We start from the raw sequence: 27,879 nt of genomic DNA on the forward strand, positions 1-27,879 counted from the left end.
CTGTAATCTATCTCAACCAATATTCCTTTAAACAAACTAACTATATGAAAACAGACAATTCGCTATTTCACAGTCGACAACCATTCTTAAACTGCTATATGATTTTGCACTAAGCTTTTGCGCATATCTGGTGCTCATCAAATGTCCCATCGTTATACCTGAATTTTAATCCACTCGATAGGTATTATTTGAATTTTAAATGGCATTCTTGTAACAGGTTGTCTGTGTCTGATACGATATATTAACACATAGGAAGAAGGTTTTTTTAATAATTTCCGATTATGTCTTCACAATGATGTCAAGAAACATTATTTTGGCAAACTCATTTCAGGCAATTATTTTCGTTGAAATAGTTAGGGGCATTTTAAAAAATACTTTCGAGACAGAATTTGAGGCTGTTCTATTTGAACCGTTTCAGTTGAACGATGGTCGAATTTCATTGAGAGTTATATTGAAGAGGGTCAAGCACTAGAATTGGACCCATATTACGCATTTTTATTCTAAAAATTTTCGGAATAAAACCATCAGTTTTTTTTATCATTCTCTTGTTCTATCTTACCCTCTAAGAATAAGACTACATTTCAATATATATTTTTTAACATGTTCAGTTATCATAATAAAAGACATATGGCAATTTAACTTTTTTTCTTCTTCTTTTAATCGTTCAGGTGGTGGTGGGACAATAACAATTAAAACTTGACAATGTTTTTTAACTATTTAAAAATAATGGTTATCTCGCATACGAAATAAAACTTTTTTTTCTACATCATAATTGTGTAGCACCACCGAAAAAGTGGAACGATGAAGTAGTTGTAATTAGAACGCCAATTTTTTCAAAGCCAACGGAGCTCAGTGATGAGGCTACCCTCCTTCTAGAGAATTTGAAGAAGCATATGCGGTTCCTTACTAGTGTATTTGGGGAAATGGCTAGCCTAGAGGACTTAAGCTGTGATATTGACATGCTTGAGGATCCAGAGTTGACATATACTCTTATGCGCGAAAATTTAGGTGATTCTACTATTGCATCTGAAGCAGGTCTTCGAAAGAAAATTCCATGACAAGAAAATTTAGACTGGCTCAATCAGTTGTCCCCAAACACCTTGGAATATGTACTAGGGGACCCCATGCCACATCCCCCCAATGTGATTGAACGGACTGGGGGTGGTGGTGTTATTGACAGGTCCCTGTCACCCTCCTCCACCCCTCCACTTAATGACATAGATAATAGTAGTAGTAATACAACAGCAACAGTATACCCTCTTCCGGATTTTTTTCTGTCCAACTCTGCCTTGCACCACACATTGGTGCACAGCACCAAATTCGGTGACACCTTCAACTCTCTAGTGTCGGGGGATATAATAACATATCCCCTTGCAATTAAACATTCATATACTGATAAGATTCGAGCCATTCTTGAACAAAACCTGCGGTTGTGGGTGGTGGGGGTTAGTTTAAAAGCATCAATAGCACTAAAAATATTTTTTTTAATGAACATGTGGGTGAGATGTATTTGAAATACTAGAAAACAGATATGTTGTCTAATTAAACGACACAAGGGTCGTTTAATTAGAATAATAAGTAACTTTTTTTTAAGTTGTCGAAAAACTTTAGCATGAAGAGCGAGATGTTGAGGAGGAGTTTAATTAGCGTTAATTATCCTAACATATCCACGCGTATAATTTAATCGGTAAAGACAAAACAAGACATAAAAGAAATTCCGTATAACAATTGTGGCAAATTTCCCCAGCGTAAAATTTCCCCTGAAAATTCACCCCCCCCCCCACCGGAAACTTCCATCTCCATGGAATGTTATCCCTTTTAAAATCCCCACAGCAGAAAATTCATCCTCCCCTCCCTACCAGAAAAATGCATGCATACTTCCCATTAACAAATACTACACGTAAATAATCGACAAATTTTATAACCTAAAGACCTCTCCCCAGGGGCTGTGGGGGGGTCAGGTTATTTCCAAAGTGCATGCAGATATTTTCTTGATAAAACATAGCCGTGACTACATCAGATGGTTTTGTAGTGCAGTGAGTTGTTACTAGTAGTAGTATTTTCGTGTTTTTTGCAACCCATTCATACTATACCTTAAATGCATTCAGATATTTTCTTGATAATACATAGCCATGACTACATCAGATGGTTTTGTAGTGCAGTGAGTTGTTACTAGTAGTAGTATTTTCGTGTTTTTTGCAACCCATTCATGCTGTACCTTAAATGCATTCAGATATTTTCTTGATAAAACATAGCCTTGACTACCTCAGATGGTTTTGTAGTGCAGTGATTTGTTACTAGTAGTAGTATTTTCGTGTTTTTTTGAAAGCCATTCATGCTATACCTTAAATGCATTCAGATATATTCTTGATCAAATATAGCCGTGACTACATCAGAAGGTTTTGTAGTGCAGTGAGTTGTTACTAGTAGTAGTATTTTCGTGTTTTTTTGCAACCCATTCATACTATACCTTAAATGCATTCAGATATTTTCTTGATAAAACATAGCCTTGACCACCTCAGATGGTTTTGTAGTGCAGTGATTTGTTACTAGTATTAGTATTTTCGTGTTTTTTGCAAGCCATTCATGGTATACCTTAAATGCATTCAGATATTTTCTTTATCAAACATAGCCGTGACTACATCAGATGGTTTTGTGGTACAGTGAGTTGCTACTACTAGTAGTACTTTCGTGTTTATTTAAAGCCATTAATACTTTACCTTAAATGCATTCATATATTTGCTTGATAAAACATAGCCTTGACTACCTCAGATGGTTTTGTAGTGCAGTGAGTTGTTACTAGTAGTAGTATTTTCGTGTTTTTTGCAAGCCATTCATACTATACCTTAAATGCATTCAGATATTTTCTTGATAAAACATAGCAGTGACTGCATCAGATGGTTTTGTAGTGCAGTGAGTTGTTACTAGTAGTAGTATTTTCGTGTTTTTTTGCAAGCCATTCATACTATACCTTAAATGCATTCAGATATTTTCTCGATAAAACATAGCCGTGACTACATCAGATGGTTTTGTAGTGCAGTGAGTTGTTACTAGTAGTAGTATTTTTGTGTTTTTTGCAATCCATTCATACTATACCTTAAATGCATTCAGATATTTTCTTGATAAAACATAGCCGTGACTACATCAGATGGTTTTGTAGTGCAGTGAGTTGTTACTAGTAGTAGTATTTTCGTGTTTTTTGCAACCCATTCATGCTATACCTTAAATGTATTCAGATTTTTTCTTGATAAAACATAGTCGTGACTACATCAGATGGTTTTGTAGTGCAGTGAGTTGTTACTAGTAGTAGTATTTTCGTGTTTTTTGCAAGCCATTCACACTATACCTTAAATGCATTCAGATATTTTCTTGATAAAACATAGCTGTGACTACCTCAGATGATTTTGTAGTGCAGTGAGTTGTTACTAGTAGTGGTATTTTCATGTTTTTTGCAAGCAATTCATAATATATCTTAAATGCATTCAGAAATTTTCTTGATAAAACATTGCCATGACTACATCAGATGGTTTTGTGATGCAGTGAGTTGTTACTAGTAGTGGTATTTTTGTGTTTTTTGCAAGTCATTCATAATATACCTTAAATGCATTCAGATATTTTCTTGATAAAACATAGCCTTGACTACATCAGATGGTTTTGTGATGCAGTGAGTTGTTACTAGTAGTAGTATTTTTGTGTTTTTTGCAAGCCATTCATAATATACCTTAAATGCATTCAGATATTTTCTTGGTCAAACATAGCCGTGACTACATCAGATGGTTTTGTGATGCAGTGAGTTGTTACTAGTAGGAACACTTTCGTGTTTTTTGCAAGCCATTCATAATATACCTTAAATGCATTCAGATATTTTCTCGATAAAACATAGCCGTGACTACCTCAGATGGTTTTGTAGTGCGTTGAGTTGTTACTAGTAGTGGTATTTTCGTGTTTTTTGCAACCCATTCATACTATACCTTAAATGCATTCAGATATTTTCTTGATAAAACATAGCCGTGACTACATAAGTTGGTTTTGTCGTGCAGTGAGTTGTTACTAGTAGTGGTATTTTCGTGTTTCTTGCAAGCCATTCATACTATACCTTAAATGCATTCAGATATTTCCTTGATCAAACATAGCCGTGACTACATCAGATGGTTTTGTGATGCAGTGAGTTGTTACTAGTAGTAGCACTTTCGTGTTTTTTGCAAGCCATTCATACTATACCTTAAATGCATTCAGATATTTTTTTGATCAAACATAGCCGTGACTACATCAGATGGTTTTGTAGTGCAGTGGGTTGTTACTAGTAGTAGTATTTTCGTGTTTTTTGCAAGCCATTCATACTATACCTTAAATGCAATCAGATATTTTCTTGATAAAACATAGCCTTGACTACGTCAGATGGTTTTGTAGTGCAGTGAGTTGTTATTAGTAGTAGTATTTTCGTGTTTTTTGCAAGCCATTCATACTATACATTAAATGCATTCAGATATTTTCTTGATCAAACATAGCCGTGACTACATCAGATGGTTTTGTGATGCAGTGAGTTGTTATTAGTAGTGGTATTTTCGTGTTTTTTGCAAGCCATTCATACTATACCTTAAATGCATTCAGATATTTTCTTGATAAAACATAGCAGTGACTACATAAGATGGTTTTTTAGTGCAGTGAGTTGTTACTAGTAGTAGTATTTTCGTGTTTTTTGCAAGCCATTCATACTATACCTTAAATTCATTCAGATATTTTCTTGGTAAAACATAGCAGTGACTGCATCAGATGGTTTTGTAGTGCAGTGAGTTGTTACTAGTAGTAGTATTTTCGTGTTTTTTTGCAAGCCATTCATACTATACCTTAAATGCATTCAGATATTTTCTTGATCAAACATAGCCGTGACTACACCAGATGGTTTTGTAGTGCAGTGTGTTGTTACAAGCATTAATATTTTCGTGTTTTTTTGCATCCCATTTATGCTATACCTTGAATGCATTCAGATATTTTATTGATAATAAGTAGTAGTGACTAAATCAGTTGGTTTTGTATTGCAGTTTGTTTTTACTAGTAGTAGTAGTTTCGTGTTTTTTGCAAGCCATTCATGCTATACCTTAAATGCATTCGGATATTTTCTTGATACAACATAGCCGTGACTACATCAGATGGTTTTGTAGTGCAGTGAGTTGTTACTAGTAGTAGTATTTTCGTGTTTTTTGCAAGCCATTCATACTATACCTTAAATGCATTCAGATATTTTCTTGATAAAACATAGCAGTGACTACCTCAGATGGTTTTGTAGTGCAGTGAGTTGTTACTAGTAGTGGTATTTTCATGTTTTTTGCAAGCCATTCATAATATATCTTAAATGCATTCAGACATTTTCTTGATAAAACAGCCGTGACTACATCAGATGGTTTTGTGTTGCAGTGAGTTGTTACTAGTAGTAGTATTTTCGTGGTTTTTGCAAGCCATTCATAATATACCTTAAATGCATTCAGATATTTTCTTGATAAAACATAGCCTTGACTACATCAGATGGTTTTGTAGTGCAGTGATTTGTTACTAGTAGTAGTATTTTCGTTTTTTTTGCAAGCAATTCATGCTATACCTTAAATGCATTCAGATATTTTCTTGATCAAACATAGCCGTGACTACATCAGATGGTTTTGTGATGCAGTGAGTTGCTATTAGTAGTGGTATTTTCGTGTTTTTTGCAAGCCATTCATACTATACCTTAAATGCATTCATATATTTTCTTGATCAAACATAGCCGTGACTACATCAGATGGTTTTGTGATGCAGTGAGTTGTTACTAGTAGTAGCACTTTCGTGTTTCTTGCAAGCCATTCATACTATACCTTAAATGCATTCAGATATTTTTTGATCAAACATAGCCGTGACTACATCAGATGGTTTTGTGATGCAGTGAGTTGTTACTAATAGTAGCACTTTCGTGTTTCTTGCAAGCCATTCATACTATACCTTAAATGCATTCAGATATTTTTTGATCAAACATAGCCGTGACTACATCAGATGGTTTTGTAGTGCAGTGAGTTGTTACTAGTAGTAGTATTTTCGTGTTTTTTGCAAGCCATTCATACTATACCTTAAATGCAATCAGCTATTTTCTTGATAAAACATAGCCTTGACTACGTCAGATGGTTTTGTAGTGCAGTGAGTTGTTATTAGTAGTAGTATTTTTGTGCTTTTTGCAAGCCATTCATACTATACCTTAAATGCATTCAGATATTTTCTTGATCAAACATAACCGTGACTGCCTCAGATGGTTTTGTAGTGCAGTGAGTTGTTACTAGTAGTGGTATTTTCGTGTTTTTTGCAACCCATTCATACTATACCTTAAATGCATTCAGATATTTTCTTGATAAAACATAGCCGTGACTACATAAGTTGGTTTTGTCGTGCAGTGAGTTGTTATTAGTAGTGGTATTTTCGTGTTTTTTGCAAGCCATTCATACTATACCTTAAATGCATTCATATTTTTTCTTGATCAAACATAGCCGTGACTACATCAGATGGTTTTGTGATGCAGTGAGTTGTTACTAGTAGTAGCACTTTCGTGTTTCTTGCAAGCCATTCATACTATACCTTAAATGCATTCAGATATTTTTTGATCAAACATAGCCGTGACTACATCAGATGGTTTTGTAGTGCAGTGAGTTTTTACTAGTAGTAGTATTTTCGTGTTTTTTGCAAGCCATTCATACTATACCTTAAATGCAATCAGATATTTTCTTGATAAAACATAGCCTTGACTACGTCAGATGGTTTTGTAGTGCAGTGAGTTGTTACTAGTAGTAGTATTTTCGTGTTTTTTGCAACCCATTCATGCTATACCTTAAATGCATTCGGATATTTTCTTGATAAAACATAGCCGTGACTACATCAGTTGGTTTTGTAGTGCAGTGAGTTGTTACTAGTAGTGGTATTTTCGTGTTTCTTGCAAGCCATTCATACTATACCTTAAATGCATTCAGATATTTCCTTGATCAAACATAGCCGTGACTACATCAGATTGTTTTGTGATGCAGTGAGTTGTTATTAGTAGTGGTATTTTCGTGTTTTTTGCAAGCCATTCATACTATACCTTAAATGCATTCAGATATTTTCTTGATAAAACATATCCGTGACTACATCAGATGGTTTTGTAGTGCAGTGAGTTGTTACTAGTAGTAGTATTTTCGTGTTTTTTGCAACCCATTCATGCTATACCTTAAATGCATTCGGATATTTTCTTGATAAAACATAGCCGTGACTACATCAGTTGGTTTTGTAGTGCAGTGAGTTGTTACTAGTAGTGGTATTTTCGTGTTTCTTGCAAGCCATTCATACTATACCTTAAATGCATTCAGATATTTCCTTGATCAAACATAGCCGTGACTACATCAGATGGTTTTGTGATGCAGTGAGTTGTTACTAATAGTAGCACTTTCGTGTTTCTTGCAAGCCATTCATACTATACCTTAAATGCATTCAGATATTTTTTGATCAAACATAGCCGTGACTACATCAGATGGTTTTGTAGTGCAGTGAGTTGTTACTAGTAGTGGTATTTTCGTGTTTTTTGCAAGCCATTCATACTATACCTTAAATGCAATCAGATATTTTCTTGATAAAACATAGCCTTGACTACGTCAGATGGTTTTGTAGTGCAGTGAGTTGTTATTAGTAGTAGTATTTTTGTGTTTTTTGCAAGCCATTCATACTATACCTTAAATGCATTCAGATATTTTCTTGATCAAACATAACCGTGACTGCCTCAGATGGTTTTGTAGTGCAGTGAGTTGTTACTAGTAGTAGTATTTTCGTGTTTTTTGCAAGCCATTCATGCTATACCTTAAATGCATTCATATATTTTCTTGATCAAACATAGCCGTGACTACATCAGATGGTTTTGTAGTGCAGTGAGTTGTTACTAGTAGTGGTATTTTCGGGTTTTTTTGCAAGCCATTCATACTATACCTTAAATGCATTCAGATATTTTCTTGATAAAACATAGCCGTGACTACATCAAATGGTTTTTTAGTGCAGTGAGTTTTTACTAGTAGTAGTTTTTTCGGTTTTTTTTTTTGCAAGCCATTCATACAATACCTTAACTGAATTCTTATATTTTCTTTATAAAACATATACGTTCCTACATCTGATGTTTTTTTGTTGCATTGAGATGTAACTAGTATTTGTATTTTCTTGTTTTTTGCGAGACATTTATACTATACCTTAAATGCATTCAGATATTTTCTTGATACAACGCCAAGGCGAGGATAGGTTACTTAACATTTCTAGGTAGACCCCTCACCCCCGGGGCCACAGGGACCGAAAGCCTACCACGGGTGGGACCCCCACAACCAAGGCTAGGTGACCTGACTTTTCTAGGTTAACTTACATTCGGTTAAGTGGCGCGCCACTTAACCTGATGGAAGTTAACCTTGAAATGTTAGGTAACCTAACCTTGGTGGTGGGGGTCCCACCCGTGGTAGGCACTTTCGGTCCCTGTGGCACCTGGGGGTGGGGGGTGGGTCCACCTAAAAATGTTAGGTAACCTAACCTGACCCTGGTGGTGGGGGTCCCACCCGTGGTAGGCTTTTGATCCCTGTGGCTCCGGGGGTGAGGGGTCTACCTAGAAATGTTAAGTAACCTATCCTCGCCTTGGTGGTGTATCAAGAAAATATCTGAATGCATTTAAGGTATAGTATGAATTTCTTGCAAAAAACACGAAAATACTACTACTAGTAACAACTAACTGCACCACAAAACCATCTAATGTAGTCACGGCTATGTTTTATCAAGAAAATATCTGAATGCATTTAAGGTATAGTATGAATGGCTTGCAAAAAAAACGAAAATACTACTACTATTAACAACTCACTGCAATAAAAAACCATCTTTTGTATTAACGGTTATGTTTGATCAATAAAATATATTATTGCATTTAAGTTATAGTATGATTGGCTTGAAAAAAAAAAACCGAAAAAACTACTACTAATAACAACTCACTGCACTACAAAACCATCTGATGTAGTCACGGCTATGTTTGATCAAGAAAATATCTGAATGCATTTAAGGTATAGTATGAATGGCTTGCAAAAAACACGAAAATATTACTACTAGTAACAACTCACTGCACTACAAAACCATCTGATGTAGTCACGGCTATGTTTTATCAAAAAAATATCTGATGGCATTTAAGGTATAGTATGAATGGCTTGCAAAAAACACGAAAATACTACTACTAGTAAAAACTCACCGCACTACAAAACCATCTGATGTAGCCACGGCTATGTTTGATCAAGAAAATATCTGAATGCATTTAAGGTATAGTATGAATGGCTTGCAATAAACACGAAAATACTACTAGTAGTAACCACTCACTGCACTACAAAACCATCTGATGTAGTCACGGCTATGTTTGATCAAGGAAATATCTGAATGCATTTAAGGTATAGTATGAATGGCTTGCAAGAAACACGAAAGTGCTACTACTAGTAACAACTCATTGCATCACAAAACCATGTAGTCACGGCTATGTTTGATCAAGAAAATATCTGAATGCATTTAAGGAATAGTATGAATGGCTTGACAAAAAAAAATACGAAAATACTACTACTAGTAACAACTCACTGCACTACAAAACCATCTGATGTAGTAACGACTATGTTTTATCAAGAAAATATCTGAATGCATTTAAGGTATAGTATGAATGGCTTGCAAAAAACACGAAAATACCACTACTAGTAACAACTCAATGCACTACAAAACCATCTGATGTAGACACGGCTATGTTTTATCAAGAAAATATCTGAATGCATTTAAGGTATAGTATGAATGGCTTGCAAAAAACACGAAAATACCACTACTAGTAACAACTCACTGCATCACAAAACCATCTGATTTAGTCACGGCTATGTTTTATCTAGAAAATATCTGAATGCATTTAATGTATAGTATGAATTGCTTGCAAAAAAAACACGAAAATACTACTACTAGTAACAACTCACTGCACTACAAAACCATCTGATGTAGTCACGGCTATGTTTTATCAAGAAAATATCTGAATGCATTTAAGGTATATTATGAATTGCTTGCAAAAAACACGGAAATACCACTACAAGTAACAACTCACTGCATCACAAAACCATCTGATGTAGTCACGGCTATGTTTTATCAAGAAAATGTCTGAAAGCATTTAAGGTATATTATGAATGGCTTGCAAAAAACACGAAAATACCACTACTAGTAACAACTCACTGCACTACAAAACCATCTGATGTAGTCACGGCTATGTTTTATCAAGAAAATATCTGAATGCATTTAAGGTATAGTATGAATGGCTATCAAAAAACACGAAAATACTGCTACTAGTAACAACTCACTGCACTACAAAACCATCTGATGTAGTCACGGCTATGTTTGATCAAGAAAATATCTGAATGCATTTAAGGTATATTATGAATGGCTTGCAAAAACACGGAAATACCACTACTAGTAACAACTCACTGCATCAAAAAACCATCTGATGTAGTCATGGCAATGTTTTATCAAGAAAATGTCTGAATGCATTTAAGGTATAGTATGAATGGCTTGCAAAAAACACGAAAATACCACTACTAGTAACAACTCACTGCACTACAAAACCATCTGATGTAGTCACGGCTATGTTTTATCAAGAAAATATCTGAATGCATTTAAGGTATAGTATGAATGGCTATCAAAAAACACGAAAATACTACTACTAGTAACAACTCACTGCACTACAAAACCATCTGATGTAGTCACGGCTATGTTTTATCAAGAAAATATCTGAATGCATTTAAGGTATAGCATGAATGGCTTGCAAAAAACACGAAAATACTACTACAAGTAACAACTCACTGCACCAAAAAACCATCTGAGTTAGTCATGGATATTTTTTATAAATAAAATATCTTAATGCTTTTAATGTATATTGTTTTTGGGGTGCAAAAAACACGAAAATACTGCTAAGAGTAACGATTCACTAAACCACAAAAACATCTTGTGTATTCTTGGCTATTTTTGATAAATGAAATATCTGAATGAATTTAAGGTATAGTATGAATGGCTTGCAAAAAACACGAAAATGCTACTAATAGTAACGACTCACTTCACTACAAAACCATCTGAAGTATTCACGTCCATGATTTATCAAGAAAATATCTGAATGAATTTAAGGTATAGTATGAATGTCTTGCAAAAAACACGAAAGTACTACTACTAGTAACAACTCACTGCACTACAAAACCAACTGATGGAGTCACCGCTATGTTTTATCAAGAAAATATCATACACACCTATGAAAGACTAAGAAATCCAGCTCAGAAAAGTAAAAAATAGCAACCCACACATCCCAGGTCATAGATTTCAGACGACACACACCAACGAAAGACTAAAAAATCTATCTCTGAAAAGTCCAACTAGCAAACTACACATCCCAAATCATAATTTTCTGACAATAAACACCTATGAAAGGGTAAGAAACCCAGCTCAAAAAAGTCAAAAATAGCAAACCACCCATCCCAAATCATAGGTTTCAGATAACACATACCTATGAAAGACTAAGAAATCCAACTCCGAAAAGTCAAAAATAGCAACCCATACACCCTAAAAAATAAGTTTCAGACAACATTTACCTACGAAAGACGGGAGCCCAGGGAGGGCCTTTGAGGGTCTGAGGGGCTCCTTGAGGGCTGGGTGGTCCTTTGGGAGCTTGGGGGACCTTTGAGGACCGGTGGCTTCCTTCAGGGTTGGGGTAGAGGGATCGGAACTCTTTGGGGTTGTGGTAGGGGACCTCACAGCACTGTTGAAATAGAACTTGTGTATTATAACGACCAAAGAGTTTCAAACCTCGAATCCTCTTCGAAAATCATCTTTTAAATCATCTTTTAAAGTGTCTCTAACTGTTTCACTGAAATAATTCCCTAAAATAATAATTTGTTCTGAAAAGATATAATAAAGCCTTAAAAAGTATTATAATGGGGGCTCAGGAGCCTTTGGGGTGCGGGGGGCCCTTTGGGAGCCCGGAGAACCTTTGAGGATCAGGGGTTTCCTTCGGGGTTGGGGTGGGGGGATCGGAACCCTTTGGGGTTGTGGTAGGAGACCTCACAACACTGTTCAAATGGAACTTGTGTATTATAACGACCATCGAGTTTCAAACCTCAAATCCTCTTCTAAAATCATCTTTTAAATCATCTTTTAAAGTGTCTCTAACTGTTTCACCGAAATAATTCCCTAAAATAATAATTTGTTCTGAAAAGATATGATAATGCCTTAAAAAGTATTATAATGGGGGCTCAGGAGCCTTTGGGGCGCCGGGGGGCCCTTTGGGAATCCGGAGAACCTTTGAGGACCGGGAGCTTCCTTCGGGGTCGGGGTGGAGGGGATCGGAAGCCTTTGGGGTTGTGGTAGGGGACCTCACAACACTGTCCAAATGGAACTTGTGTATTATAACGACCAAAGAGTTTCATCCTCAAATCCTCTTCTAAAATCATCTTTTAAATCATCTTTTAAACTGTCTTTAACTGTTCTCGCTGAAATAATTGAAAGAACCATCCATCCATCCATTCATCCATCCAACCATCCATCTATCCATCCATCCATATATCCATCCATCCATCCATCCATCCATCCATCCATCCATCCTTCCATCCACCCATCCATCCATCCATTCATATATCCTTCCATCCATCCATCCATCCATCCATCCATCCATCCATCCATCCATCCATCCATCCATCCATCCATCCATCCATCCATCCATCCATCCTTCCATCCACCCATCCATCCATCCAATCGTACATCCTTCCATCCATCCATCCAATCGTACATCCATCCATCCATCCATCCTTCCATTACCCCCCCTTCAACTGAACTCTCGTGCATCTCAGACCTCCATGCAGTCTATCTCCCTCAAAATACTTTTCAACCGTTTCTTGTTATTTTTTTTATTTCTAAACTATTTTAAGGCTCAAGAGGCTTTGGGGTGCTGGGGGCCCTTTGGGAGCCCGGAGAACCTTTGAGGACCAGGGGTTTCCTTTGGGGTTGGGGTGGGGGGATCGGAACCCTTTGGGGTTGTGGTAGGGGACCTCACAACACTGTTCAAATGGAACTTGTGTATTATAACGACCACAGAGTTTCACCCTCAAATCCTCTTCTAAAATCATCTTTTAAATCATCTTTTAAAGTGTCTCTAACTGTTTCACCGAAATAATTCCCTAAAATAATAATTTGTTCTGAAAAGATATGATAATGCCTTAAAAAGTATTATAATGGGGGCTCAGGAGCCTTTGGGGCGCCGGAGGGGGGCCCTTTGGGATCCCGGAGAACCTTTGAGGACCGGGGGCTTCCTTCGGGATAGGGGTGGAGGGGATCGGAAACCTTTGGGGTTGTGGCAGGGGACCTCACAAAACTTGAAACTTGTCTATTATAACGACCACAGAGTCTCATCCTCAAATCTTCTTCTAAACTCATCTTTTAAATCATCTTTTAAATTGTCTTTAACTGTTCTCACCGAAATAATTGAAAGAACCATCGATCCATCTATCCATCCATCCATCCATCCATCTATCCATCCATCCATCCATCCATCCATCCATCCATCCATCCATCCATCCATCCATCCATCCATCCATCCTTCCATCCATCCATCAATCCATTCATTACCCCCCCCTTTGACTGAACTCTCGTGCATCTCAACCCTCCATGCAGTCTATCTCCCTCAAAACATTTTTCAACCATTTCTTGTTATTTTTTTTTATTTCTAAAATATTTTAACTTGACAATACTCTCCAAATTTAAATTAACAATACTCTCCAAAACATCACTTGTGTATTATAGAGTACACTATCATCCCATCTCATCCAAATTGCAACCCCCCCCCCCCCTCGTTCAACTGAACCCTCCATGTAACTGAACCCCTGTATAACCGAAACCCTGTACAACTGAACCCCCATGCAACTGAACCCTCATGCTACTGAACCCTCATGCAACTCGACCCCCATTTAACTAAACCTCCGTGTAACTGTACCCCCTTTAACTGAACTCTCATGCAACTCAACCCCCCATGCGACCCATCTCCCTCAAAACACTTTTCAGTCATTTCTCCTTAAATTGACAATACTCTCCAAAACATCACTTGTGTATTATACAGTACATAATCACGACATCTCCTCCAATTCGCAAATCCCATTACCCCTTTTTTTGCAAAGGTTAATCAAACACTTCCGATTGTAAAAGCATTAAAAAATTTTCCAATCACTAATTACCCCTTTTTTTTATCTTGCCACCTATCAATTCTGAGTTTCCGGCTAGAATTAGACAAAGCCCGTCTTAATCACCAATTTGGTAACCCTTTCGCAATAACAAAAAAGTAACATCATTAAAAACTAAGATGAATGCAAATTATCCCGTATATGAAGCGAGCTGCCCTCTCCGAAATACCTTGCTCTTTATGCTAGACGTTTTGCTAATAGCTATAAAATACATTAAAAAAATATATATATCTGTCGAGGAGGTATTCTTTAACTGAATCCCAAGCTTCTGAATCCCCCCATGCAACTGAACCCTCGTGCTACTGAACCCTCATGCAATTCGACCCCATTTAACTAAACCTACGTGTAACTGTACCCCCTTTAACTGAACTCTCATGCAACTCAACCCTCCATGCAACCCATCTCCCTCAAAACACTTTTCAGTCATTTCTCGTTAAATTGACAATACTCTCCAAAACATCACTTGTGTATTATACAGTACATAATTACGGCATATCCTCCAATTCGCAAATCCCATTACCCCTTTTTTGCAAAGGTTAATCAAACATCTCCGATTGTAAAAGCATTAAAAAATTTTCCAATCACTAATTACCCCTACATCTCCGATTGTAAAAGCATTAAAAAATTTTCCAATCACTAATTACCCCTTTTTTGCAAATGCTTCGTATATATCTGGTAAATTGCGTCAGAAAAACACTGTTGAAAATCCTAATTTGAAACCTGAATACTAGAAATCTACGTCAGAAAAACTTGTCCTTAATCAACGTAGAAGTATTACCTATATGACCGGTATTGCGTAAATCTCTTGGCAAAGGTGTAATGCCCTGTAGAATAGGACTACTAGAATACCTACCAGAAAAACCTGTTTGGTGCATAGGCCTTGGCAAAGGTGTAATGCCCTGTAGAATAGGACTACTAGAATACCTACCAGAAAAACCTGTTTGGTACATAGGCCTTGGCAAAGGTGTAATGCCCTGTAGAATAGGACCGCTAGAATACCTACCAGAAAAACCTGTTTGGTACGGAGGCGTTGGCAAAGGTGTAATGCCCTGTAGAATAAGACTACTAGAATACCTACCAGAAAAACCTGTTTGGTACACAACAAATACTATTTCTGGATCGTAACATTCGCTGAGACCAAAAACACACCTGGAGAAAGAGACCGTGGAGAAAGTGGTCATTGACTCCATTAACCACGTGTTCTCCCTAGGGAGGCTCTGCCTATATTTGATGTTAAAAAAAGTTGTAAGTGGCAGCAGGGGTGAGGGATCGGAGTCAATAAGGCATCTCTACTTAGGACAAGCAGAAATAAGCGTTAGAATGATTCGAACTTAAAACGGTACCTGGTTCATGATTAATAAGCCAATATTTTTTAATTGACAAACCAGGTATTCAAATTGGCGTATTGGCTTCGTTACTACTTTTTCTATGGAGGGGGGGGGGTGTGACGAATGCATACCGTTAAAATGTTACTGTCACTTCACAACTATGCCAACTGCATAATGAAAAAACCGTCTGAAATAATGAAGGTTTACTTTTTTCGGAGAACAAATTATTAGGAAAGAGTAGTTTCTGCCGCGAAGCGGCACTAATTTTGAAATACATCACTAGAAAGTGAATATGCCTTATATTTGCCTCTTGAATGCACATTTAAGAGAAGCAAATAACTTGAAACCCAGCATTGTGCCTTGAAGGGTCCAAATAAAAAAAAAATCAATATTAGAAACTATCTTTTGTGTTTTGTTTATTTACTAATAAACAGACTAGGTGAACGATCCGAAATAGCATTTTGTTGCATGAAGTGGCTAAAATATATGTGATTTACCACTAGTTCATCCGTATTTCTTTGTATTTGCTTCTCAGAAAATAAGGAAAGAAAATTGTAAGGAACGAAAATATAAGGAAAGAAAATAACCTTAGAAAGCAATGCTATGCCGTGAAGCACCAAGAATTTTCTGATGATCATTAAGGACAGTCAATTTCACAATAGAATAGAATTTTCAAATCTAGGATTTCAGAGCTGTTATTTCCGTCTTTTAAGTGACTAAAAGTAAATGTCAATATGCTAGGAAGCAACAGAATTTTTGAATTTAGCCCTACGAAGTATCTTTTCCCTTGGAGTTTTCTTTTTCACACTTTTTTTCTGATTACAAAAGCTTAAATTAGCCTGATATTACAGAATGATTAGTCAAATAAACATTTTAAATCACAACCAAATTTGATGGAACTACAAGATCTACCAAATTTGGCTATTAACAGGAACCAAATCCACACGCTAAATCAACAAATTTGGAAATGGACGAAAATAAATAACAACTAAATAACAATTTGACGAAAAATTTACTAAATGGTCAAAAACTTAGGGGTAACACACCCCTCCCCACCCCCGAGATGCTGCTGCTTCCATCGAAACCCATTAGATGGCAGTAGGAACTCATTGTCCCTAAAGACTGTCCATTCAAACTTCCCAGAGCTGTCACTATGGGAATGAAATTTCATAAGGGTACAGGAAAGCCCTTGCAGGTTTACATGCTGAATTTGTGGAGTATCATCAAATATAGCAATTTAGTTGGCAGATAGATGTTGGCCAAGAAAAAGGAAACTAGTAAGACTCGAAACTCTAAGCTCCATGAAAAAAAAATCAATGCAGCCATCTAGCAACATCTAGACTAAACAATACCGTCCTTGTATAGCTCTAAATAATTACCATCTGTGTAACTATATTCTACCTACTACGAGTATATCTTAAAAACTATCAATTATCAAAGCTTAGCTGAAAAATATTTGCAACAATGGGCACTGCCACCAAATTACCCACAATTATATTTGTCAATACTATGTCTGCTCGCAATTTGGTTCATTTGGAATATAGGACCCTGATGAGAATCTGTGTTGCCACTTTTACCGCATTTTGCGGTATAATGCTGCAATTTAGAGAGAAATGCCACACTTTCTTCTGATTATACCGCATACCGCAATTATACCGCGAAATGACATTGAGCAGCGTATTTATACCACGAAATAACTTTTATCACTGAATTTATACTAAGTAATGTCATCGCAATGGAAAAGGGACAAATTTTTGTTCTCTACCTCTAATGAAATTTGTCTGGATAGGTTACTGAGGAATTCGCGAGAATTCAAACTAGTAATTAACGTTCTTCCAAAAGCAAATATTTTACATATCAGTCAGGTGCCTGAATGAAAGTAATTTTCAACCATTAACATGGTAAAGGTGTACAGACACTGCAAAGCAGAGCGAATACTTTACTAGAATTCAGTAAATAAGTAGTCTCGGGCTATCCTATCTTGCTTCTTTTGGGCGTTACCTTTCCACTTGTACTACCCAATAGACTGAAGAGTATACAGTCTTGTGTGAACATTTCTTTGTGAAATTCAGGATTCAGAACAATGGTTAAGAAATAAAAATTTTATTTCATTAAGAACTTAATACTGCATTCAAATATAGGTTAACATTCATTTCCTGTAGAACATGCATTCCAAAATTTAGAAAGTTATCTATTTTTCAGTTTTTACCTGATTGCTTATTGCATATCATTCATTCAAATCAAATGTGAATATAAAGTTGTAGAGTTGTTGTTTACAGGAAGCAGGTTATAAACCGCTTATTCCCACTTGTAGCCTAAGCTGTTTCATGGTTCCATTGGGCAGCCCATCTGTAAGCTTTATTGTCAGCGGTTAATGAAAATACATGGATTGCTTCGTCTTCTCAGACCCTGCCACTTATTCATCACCTTTTCAAAAACGAAAAGGAGACCACTATTGAAGCAAGGCTTGTCTCATTTCTTGTTGAACATGATATGCTCTATTCGGTCACTGGCAACTTGCTGAAGTTCGTGAAAAGTATGCCATGGCCGAATTTGCTGAGCCATGCTAATCTGATTAGAAAAAAAGCAACCAACAATGCTCAATATGCTCTTGTATTTGACTTTCATGAGGAGCTTCTTTTCAACCTAAAAACTAACCTTTTCTCACTGGATATTGACTCGATAATAGATCAGTCTGTAGCCAAACAACTCTGTGCCAGTTTCTGTAATGTCATAATGGATTTACTGGTAGATTCACTTGCTCTGTTAGAGTGTAATCATGGATCAGTATCTGTTATTTTCAGTCACTTGGTTGGAGGGACGGACTATGTTAAGAAGACGGGCGTTCTCATAAAAAACTAGATTTGAGATTGTACCACCAATGGGAATAAATTACTTAGTCAAGAGGTCTGTTGTATTAAAACCAATACATGTTCTATTGGGACTTTTGCTATTATAGATTCTTCACATGAGAAGATCAAACCAATTCTGGATCGTTTTCGCTTCTCTGAAAAGATAAATGATGTCCTCGGTTTACAGTTGTTACAGTTGTGAAATTTAGCTGTCATTAATATGCCCTGGTTGCAAGTCATATTGTAAAAAAAAGTCTAAGAGTCTGGAAGTTTTATGCCAAAATTTTTGCAATCACTTTTAAGACAGTGCAAAATGACAAGACACATATAGGAATAAATATATCTGAGTCTTTACTCAGGTAGAACAACACATATTCAATGTTTTGGCTCCCACCTGTGGGCTTTCATTTGAAAACTCGACAAGGCGTATTCTCAAGTTTTGGAATATTCACACGTTGTATTGGGACATGGGCGCCCATTAGCTGAATCCCAGGAGGGGGGGCAAACCTCGTCTAATTGGTCCTTTTAATGCTATATGATAGAAATCTTAGAACACAAATATAAAAATAAGGCAACATCGCGCCCCCTCCCCCTGCCCCCCCCCCTTATGGGTGCCCATGTATTGGGACTTTTGTTATTAAAGATCCTTCATGAGAGAATATCAAACCAATTCTAGATCGGTTTCGCTTCTCTGGAAAGATAAATGACTTCCTCTATTTTCTGACCCCTCTAGTTACGAGCTAAGAGTTCCTAGTCATCAGTAATTCTTTTAGTAATATACCTCTGGCATATAGAATAAGGCAAAGATGAACCAGGAATGGCAGTTCATATCGAGAGTAACTTTATCTGAAGGTTTTAATCTTGAAAACTTGAACAACTCTGCCATAGTGGGAAATTGGTGCCATATCCTTACACAAAAATCTGGAACTGGAGCAGTAATGTTTCCAAACGTTTCAAAATTGACAGAATACTTTTTTTATTGCCAATATCAAATTTCATTGCTGAGCGCCTTTTTTTTTTTTAGAGGAAGTCAACACTGACTTACAAAATCATCTTAGTTCATTAAAACGTCAGCAGATTCATTTCCTAACTCTTTCGCTGAAATTAAAAGCAGAAAGTGGTCTGAACCGTCAGCAAAAAGGTAGGTCAAGCCATAACAAGGGGGGCTAGAACTGAGAATTGTTAAACGTGCACTGCTGTGAATCAAAATGTTTTGTATAGTGCAGCCAATGTAGGTCTTGACGAGCATTACCACCCTGTCTGATACCAAGTGACCTGCGTCTGCCTATTTGAATGATTCTTTTTATCATTTTATTATCTTTAATATGATAATTTTCATTAAAATCATTAAAATCTAGTCGTGATCATAGTAACGCTCTTTTGCTACCCATTTCGTTTTCTATTTTTCCATCTCTTTTTTCAGACAATGCGACATCTCAGGGTCATTATGCATTATTTCGCCCGTAAAAGCTCCAAGATACTGCAAAAAAAACTGCAAGAAACTCTGCGCCCCCCCCCCCAGGATACGGCCTTGACTGTATCAAGCTTCTCTTTAGTTAGCTTCATTCATTAAAAAACGTAATCGATCAGGAATGATGGGAAATAAATTGCAAGAATGTTTTCTGAAGGCCATTCGATACCTAAAAAATGATTTTGCAAGTCTTAGTGTCGGCTGAGCGTTGGTATCAAAAATGACCTTAAGGTAACCACAAACCCCGTAAGTGCACATGAAGCTAGATGCAATCTTTTCAAGCCTAGTTTTCATGTCTCCAAATACCTTCAACATTTGATTTCGATCAGTCATTTTAACTAGGGTTTGTCCGGTGATGGGGTCAAGCTTCGGTAAAGAAAGGGGAGGGTTCAAGAAATAAAGTTTCAGACAATTATGTCTTGGGCACTTATGTAAATATATCTTAAGAAAGTAAATTGTGTAAAAACTGCTTCTGTAGCGTAAAGCGTCTACAATTAAAATTAAAAAGAGAAAAAATGAGCATCTGGTCGTTTTGCACATTTGCTGAGCCAGTAAAAACTTTTCAATCTAGCATTCTCGTCTTTTGGTGGGCATCAAACTGTCTACTTTCTTAAAATAATAAAATTGGCAGAAGACTGGAAGTGTAGACTCGCACATTTGTCTCTTTTTTTCTTTTTCATGGCCGGTATATCAGAGTGTCCAAAATAGAAAATTGATACAAAAACGACAGTATACACAGTTTTTCTGGAGAAAGCGCCGAAAATGAAACGAATATTTATACATAAAACCTTTAATTTAGTTTAAAACAGGAAAGAATAGATTATTTTGTTTTTAGTTTTCTAGAAAAAGGATGGTCCGGACGAGCTATCAGTGATAAAGAACGGGTGCGAGTTCCCGAATCCAGGAAAAAGAAATGAATTTGTTATTGGGAACTATTGAACCTTTTTTTATATGGGGTGGGTATCTGGGGGATGTCTATTTTCATTTTATTCTACCTTTCTTGTTCAAAGTTCAATGAAAAATCCACCACTTAAAAAAAAACAACAAAGAATAGTATCCATTTGCTAGAAAAGTAGCGAAGAATTAATTGCTTTTGAAAAGTGAGTTTTTGTTGAAACTAGTGACGACATGTTTGCATTACGGGTATGAAAATATACCATAAATTATACCATGTTTTGGTAGAAGAGATACCGCAAAAACACCGCTTTTTTCATCGACCGGCACCGCTTTGGGTAACGGTCAAGTGGCAACACTGGATGAGGTAGCTAAAAAATAAACATACCATTCAATTCAGTCTGTTGTCTTGATTCGGTATCATAGGCAGCGCGCTAGCGCTGCCTAAGTAAAGAACGATGTGGGCAGAATGTTTTTTTTTTCATACCCGGGCACTTCGTATCGAAGTAGTTATCGTAAAAACTTCGAAAAGGGCTCACTCGATTGGAAATTGGAGTGGCTAGTGCCCTTTTTAAGAGTAAAAAGCGATTGGAGGGCAACTATCCCCCCCACGTCCATCATTCACCCAAAGACATTCAATCAAAATTTTGAGATAGCCATTTTGTTTAGCGTAGGCTAGTTGATTTCAAGATAGAAAATATGTTTTTGGGAAGCATTTTTATTGTTTTAAAAAATAAAGTTGTGAGACAGAGTCAAAATTTAGTGAAAAGAGTGAGGCATTGAGGAGGGGTCAGTCCCTTTCATATACGGAATAATTTCTGTTCATTTTAAGTTTTAAAGTCACTCCTTACTTTCAGTTTAAAAAAATAGTTTTTTTTATTTAATTTCTGATCGTTTTTTAGTTAATGCAGCTTTTATTTTGGCTCACCGTCATTGAATAAGTAAACAAAATTAGCATAAAAATTTTAACTTTTTTTTGCTGAATGGCTGTCTCTAAATTTGGTTCTGACGTAATTTACAAATTAACTTACGTAACGAACTTCTATATTCGTATATTTTTCTTCTGGAAAAAAATAAAAGTTGCAGATTTTTGCAGATATGAGCTTGAAACCTATGTAATAGGGTTTTCTGATACGCTGAGTCTGACGGTGTGATTTTCACTAAAGTTCTTTCACTTGAAGGGGATGTTTCCCACCTCTTTAAAAAATCAGGTAGATTTTCTTAGGCTCGTAGCCTTTGATGTGTAATACTAAACTTAATAAAATTTATATATTTAGAATCAACATTCTAGGCCCATTCTTTTTATACATTTATTAACATCAAAATTCCGTTTATAAAAGTTTCGATTACTATTGAGCCGTATCGCTTGTTTTTTTTATTGTTTTTTTATTACGTATATGTTATTACGTATATGAGGGGGTTCTCCCCTTAGTCAATACCACGCTCTTTACGTTAAAAGTTAAAAAAAAAATAATTCACAAACCCATGAATCACAAAGGCTGTTTAATTAGAATAGATAGCTCTTTTGAAAGCACTAAAAAAAAAACTGTTGCTTAAACAGCGAGGTATTGAATTGGGGGAGAACCCCCTCATACAGGTAATAATTTCAGTTCGTTTTAAGTTCTAATGTTGCTTCTTACTTTCAGTTGAAAAAACTTGTTTTTTTTTATTTAATTTCTAATCATTTTTTAAATAATGCTTGGAAATCCGGTGCCCCCTTCACAGAAATGTCCCTTACCCCAAAGAAACATCCTCCACGGAAAGATTCTCCCGATTAACCCCCTTCTCCAGCCCTCCCCCACCAGAAGAAAATCCTTCCTGAAAATGTCTGTATACTTCCCAATAACCAATACACTATGTAAGTAATGGGCAAAGTTCATAACTTGCAGTCCATGCCCTGGGAACTGTGGGGTATTAAGTCATCGTCAAAGACATATTTATTAGATTCTCAACTATGCTGAACAAAATGGCTACCTCAAAATTCTAATTGTGTGAATTTGGGAAAATAAATAGCGGGGGAGGGGGCCTAGTTGCCCTCCATTTTTTTGGTCACTTAAAAAGGGCACTAGAACTTTTAATTTCCGTTCCAATAAGCCCTCCTACGATATTCCAGGACCACTGGGTCAATATGATTACCCCTGGGAAAAAAACACGCATCCGTGATCTTTCTTCTGGCAAAAAATTGAAAATTCCACATTTTTGTAGATAGGAGCTTGAAACCTCTACGGTAGGTTTCTCTGATACGCTGAATATGATGGTGTGATTTTCATTAAGGTTCTATAACTTTTAGGGGGTCTTCCCCCCTTTTTACGAAAATCGGCCAAATTTTCTGGGGCGCGTAACTTTTGATGAGTAAAATTAAACTTGATGATGACTTATATATTTGAAATCAGAATTAAAATCTGATTCTTTTGATTTATCTATTGGTATCAAAATTCCATTTTTTAGAGTTCCGGTTACCATTGAGCTGGGTCGCTCCTTACTTACAGTTCGTTACCACGAACTGTTTGATAAGCTATTCCATAATATATCTTGAGATTTTTATTTTTATATAGGTCTTTCTCTAGACAAAGATTTTTTACTTTAGGCTTGAAAGATTTTGTTGGGAAAAAATATAAGTAACGAAATAAATGAGACAAAAAGGGGGAAAAGCTGTGTTTTGGGAGTTCAGTTTGAAACAAAGGGCTTAATTTTCAGAACTATTTTCAAACAGGTTAAAAATCCCTACAGAACTCTCATTTAAAACAAGTATAGGTACTTTTCAATTAGCTGGTACCCACGCGAGAAATCATGTTTGGTTAATGCTAAAGAAATAAAACAAAATATGATGAAAATATAATAGTTTAGAAACAAATTTGGGCTATATATTTGCATATTAGGGGGTGGGGTGTAAAGCATAGCATATATTAAATACGTAACCTAACCTAACCTTTTTCCCCCGTAAACCCCAAAAAACAATAGTTTAAATATTGTAAACTCAATGACAAATCACGGTTTGCGATCCATTTCTCTATTGACAGATACCCGTTTGACTAGTTTCCTTTATCATCTTCCCTATGTAATATATCGCGTGGGTACCAGCTAATTGAAAATTACTCAGGTATAATATGTCTGTCCAACTTTTTATTAAAATAGGCCCCTGAAGCCATTATTCCATACTGGTCTTTTAAAGGTTTGGTTAACTTTACCCCTATGGCTGCCTTTATTATATTCTTGCAGGCAAATATCTTTACCTTCTGATAAACCCTTGTTACCAAATGAAATTGAACAAGACATAGTTCAAGTCTATAGGACCATCCATTCTGAATAATAAGGTAATAAAAAACGACAATCCATTCCGAATGATGAGATTAGAAACTACAAATTCAAATGAGACTACATATTAAAAGACGACAATACATGGAAGAAGCAATCTCTGTGCTATGTCAACACCAATGCGTTGGTAATGATATAACTAATCCTGAGATTGGGGCTAAAATCATTAAATTATTATCATCAAAATATCTTTAAATTAAATTCTAATGACTTATTTTTTCCCTTGTAGAATTTGTTGCTAGCACATAGCGTAATTGTATAAAAATTAAAAACTGTGTCTTTCAAAAATTAAAGAAAATCAAAAAGGGATTCATATGGGATTTTTTAAAATTCAAAATTGATAGACAGGTACGAAGAATAAACATTACAAAAATCAAATTTATTTCAGGACTGAAATCTAAACAAAATATACCAAACATGCTATGACAATTTTATCTAGATGAAAGGTTTACTATCGGCTCTTTAATATTAATCAAAAACTGTGTTCTTCTCTTGAAAGTTGTCATATTCTTAATGAAGGCATGTACTTGCTATGGCCAATATTTGTCACGTTAAAAATAAAAGTAGTATTTATTTATAATAAGTTTGAGTTTTCAATAACAGGAATGTTTATCCTTTTTACGAATGCATTTCAATTTGTTAATTCCATAGCTCTAATTATAACACAAATATAAGGTTTCCAGTCAGAAATTATGTTTTATTTTTCTTCTCCAATTTATTATTAGTTCCCCATCCCCTTTGCCAGGCCTGCAATACATTAATGACACTTTTGACTCTAATTTTCTTCACTTTACTTGTAGCATAAAAGATTAAATTGTCTTTTCTTTTTCTCCTTGTTTATTCCTCTGTGATTTAATCACGAAGCAATAAGGGAAATTAAACTCTGAAACCTCAAAGCGGTCTCCCAAAGGAAATTAGAAGACCTCCTGAGAATTTTTCCTTGTCGTACCTGTTCATTTTCTTCTGAGTCAAATCTCCATTTGGAAGTAGCGTGTTTTTGGCTTTGCTGAAACTGTTTTAAATTAGAGGTCAGGATTTCATGACTGAGATTCTTTTCTAAGCAGTGGCGGTTCTGGTCTTTTTTACGCCCGGGACAAAATCTTGTTTAGCCTCACCTTCCCTGTCTCCCACAAAATTGTCAGGCCAAGTTGTGAAAAAAAAATTCATTGAAAATTAATTATCATTTTTAATTAATTGACTGACTAATATATTTTTTAATTATGTAGTTAAATTATTTAGTTATTATTAATTTTTAATGTAAATATTTAAATTTTTACTATTTAGTTTTTTTTATTTTATAAATTAATTAATAATTTACTAATTATATTCATTTATTAACTGAAACCTATACTTTATTTTAATAAAAAAAAATCAAAAATTTTAAAAATGATTATAACCTTTAGATTGTTTATTTGAAATTTTGCACCAAAAAATTTCTGCTGCCGGTACAAATGTCCTCTCTATCCCTCTCCTGAAACCACCTCTGTTTCTGAGGAACTTTAGTCATATCCTTTTTCTTAAGTTTATTCAAACCATTTTTATAGCAATTGAAATAGAATAGTATAATATGACTTGGACAATGGATACAACAAAAGTATCCTAGCATGTATATGTAATTTTTACGATTCTTAAGCTGGGACGTCATTTAATGGGTTAACCGCTAATCAAATGATCAGGTGCGTCGTTTGGGGGTGGCAAGAGGGGGCCCTTGCCCCCCCCCCCAATAATGTGGAGAAAAAAAATATTAAACATCCCATGCCCTTTGACTATCTGGATATGGACCCCTCTTGCCCCCTTTCCCCCAATAAACATGCTGGAGATTCGCCCCTGCAAATGATGAGCCAAACGCTTAATCCAAATTGGCTAAGTAGGTCTATCACGCTTATTCAAGAAATTTTACTACCAAATTAAACTTTTTCCTGATTGGTGGACTAATTTTTATTGACCGATTATATATCATTTTACTAGTAGCGCATGTTATGGGAAAGCAATTTGAAAAGCTTGAAGGCTCAAAAATATATATCAATGGTGCCGGGAAACGGTAGAAGTTTCTGGAAAGGAGGTAAAGCAAGGCTTTCCTCAGTTTTGACTCGTAAAAAAGTTTTGCCCCCTCCCTAAGAATGGTATTAGAATAACAGAATGTCAAGAATGAAGAAGAAAGAAAGAATTTTTTTGCTTAAATTTTAGTCACGGTGTCTAAACCAGGACACCTCTTGACTATCCCTTTAACTTCAAGGAGCCGTCATATTTTAAGAAATAAAATACTTTAATATTAGTTACTTAATATTACAACAAGTTAATATTAAAAGATTCAAATATTATTTTCCTCAGTCTAAATTAAGATCATGTGACCGCATTTGTAATGAAAATGGGGTCAATAAGCAAGCTAAGTCGATCGCTAAGCAGAGAATTCTTGCCCAGTCTAGCTCGTGAATGGTATTTCATTTATTCTGGCTTTTTTTACATAGTGTTTACTTTGCTGTGTTCGAGTTTACTTCAAAAGATTCGTTTTTATTCTTTTTCTTAAATATAAGTGTTTTTTTTTTTTGTCTGTGATCTGTGATCTGTGTGATCTTTGTGATCTGTCCACTGGCTGAAATTACCATCATCTTCTCGGCTATTTAATTGTGTTATTTTTTTATCTTGTTTGTCATATGCTATGTATATACGCAATTGCAATACTAAGTTCTCTGTGGTCTAATTTAGTCAGAATTACCTGATTTTGTGATTCGTGAGAAGACAAAGTAAAAAATATAAACATGAAGATAAAGATACTTTAATAGTTGTTAAAATAACTTAATTAAAGTGAAAAATGTTAGAAGACTTTATTTGTTGATGGTCAGCCTACTTAGGATTATCCACAGAACTCAATAGTTCAGTGTTACAATGCTCCCGATTCCACACATAATCGAGAGTTTACAGTATATGTAAATAAGAGGAACCATTGGAAAATTCGTAAACTTGTAAGTTATTTACAAAGGGCAAATTTTGGAATCTTTGAAATAATTCGAAACTTGCTTAATCAAATTTGGTTGCAGGGTCACAAAGAAATTGAACCGTGTTTACCTGTTGCAAAGAATTTCTGAGTAAACAAATTAGCCTTTCGAATAAATTCAATGATTTTTATCCCCTTCTATTTTACTGTTTATTTTATGTATTTTAAACACTATAGAACCACCGGTAGGGATTACCAAGTTCAATGCCATATACACCTTACCTTACTATAGAAAATAGTGTTTCATTAAACGACTATACCGCTTTCTCTTCTTTCCAAGAAAAAAGTAAATAAATTAGCAATGTCTTATTTTTGTCACCTTCACTCACAAAAAGAAGAAACTCCTTTGCTTTACAGTAGGGTATTTAAGAAACTCATGCATGCTCCACGATTGTATCATTTTGCAAATCTGTTTTTATCTTGTTATGTCTTCTCTTCTGTCGCAGTAAAGTAGTTAATACCCACCTGGGAACGGGAACAGGAAAATAGATAATAAGCTCTGTTTTTATTCGTCCGTTTTTCCATCTTCGTGTTCCTTGAAGAGGGAAATATGAGGAAACAGTTATTATGGATACCATTACTATGCACAATAGATTGCTTTAAGAAGTTTTTATAGTAGACATTAGATATTAAATCACAATTCATGTTTGGGCGTAAGACTAAATCTACTACATTTTAGTCTGAAAGGTAGGGGTGTGGAGAGGTTAAATTCCTTACTTGTAGCTACCCTGGGAGT

This window comes from Artemia sp. Qi Xiang Cuo, unplaced genomic scaffold, assembly GCF_049724085.1.
Source record: "Artemia sp. Qi Xiang Cuo unplaced genomic scaffold, ASM4972408v1 HiC_scaffold_3025, whole genome shotgun sequence".
Lineage (NCBI taxonomy): Eukaryota > Metazoa > Arthropoda > Branchiopoda > Anostraca > Artemiidae > Artemia > Artemia sp. Qi Xiang Cuo.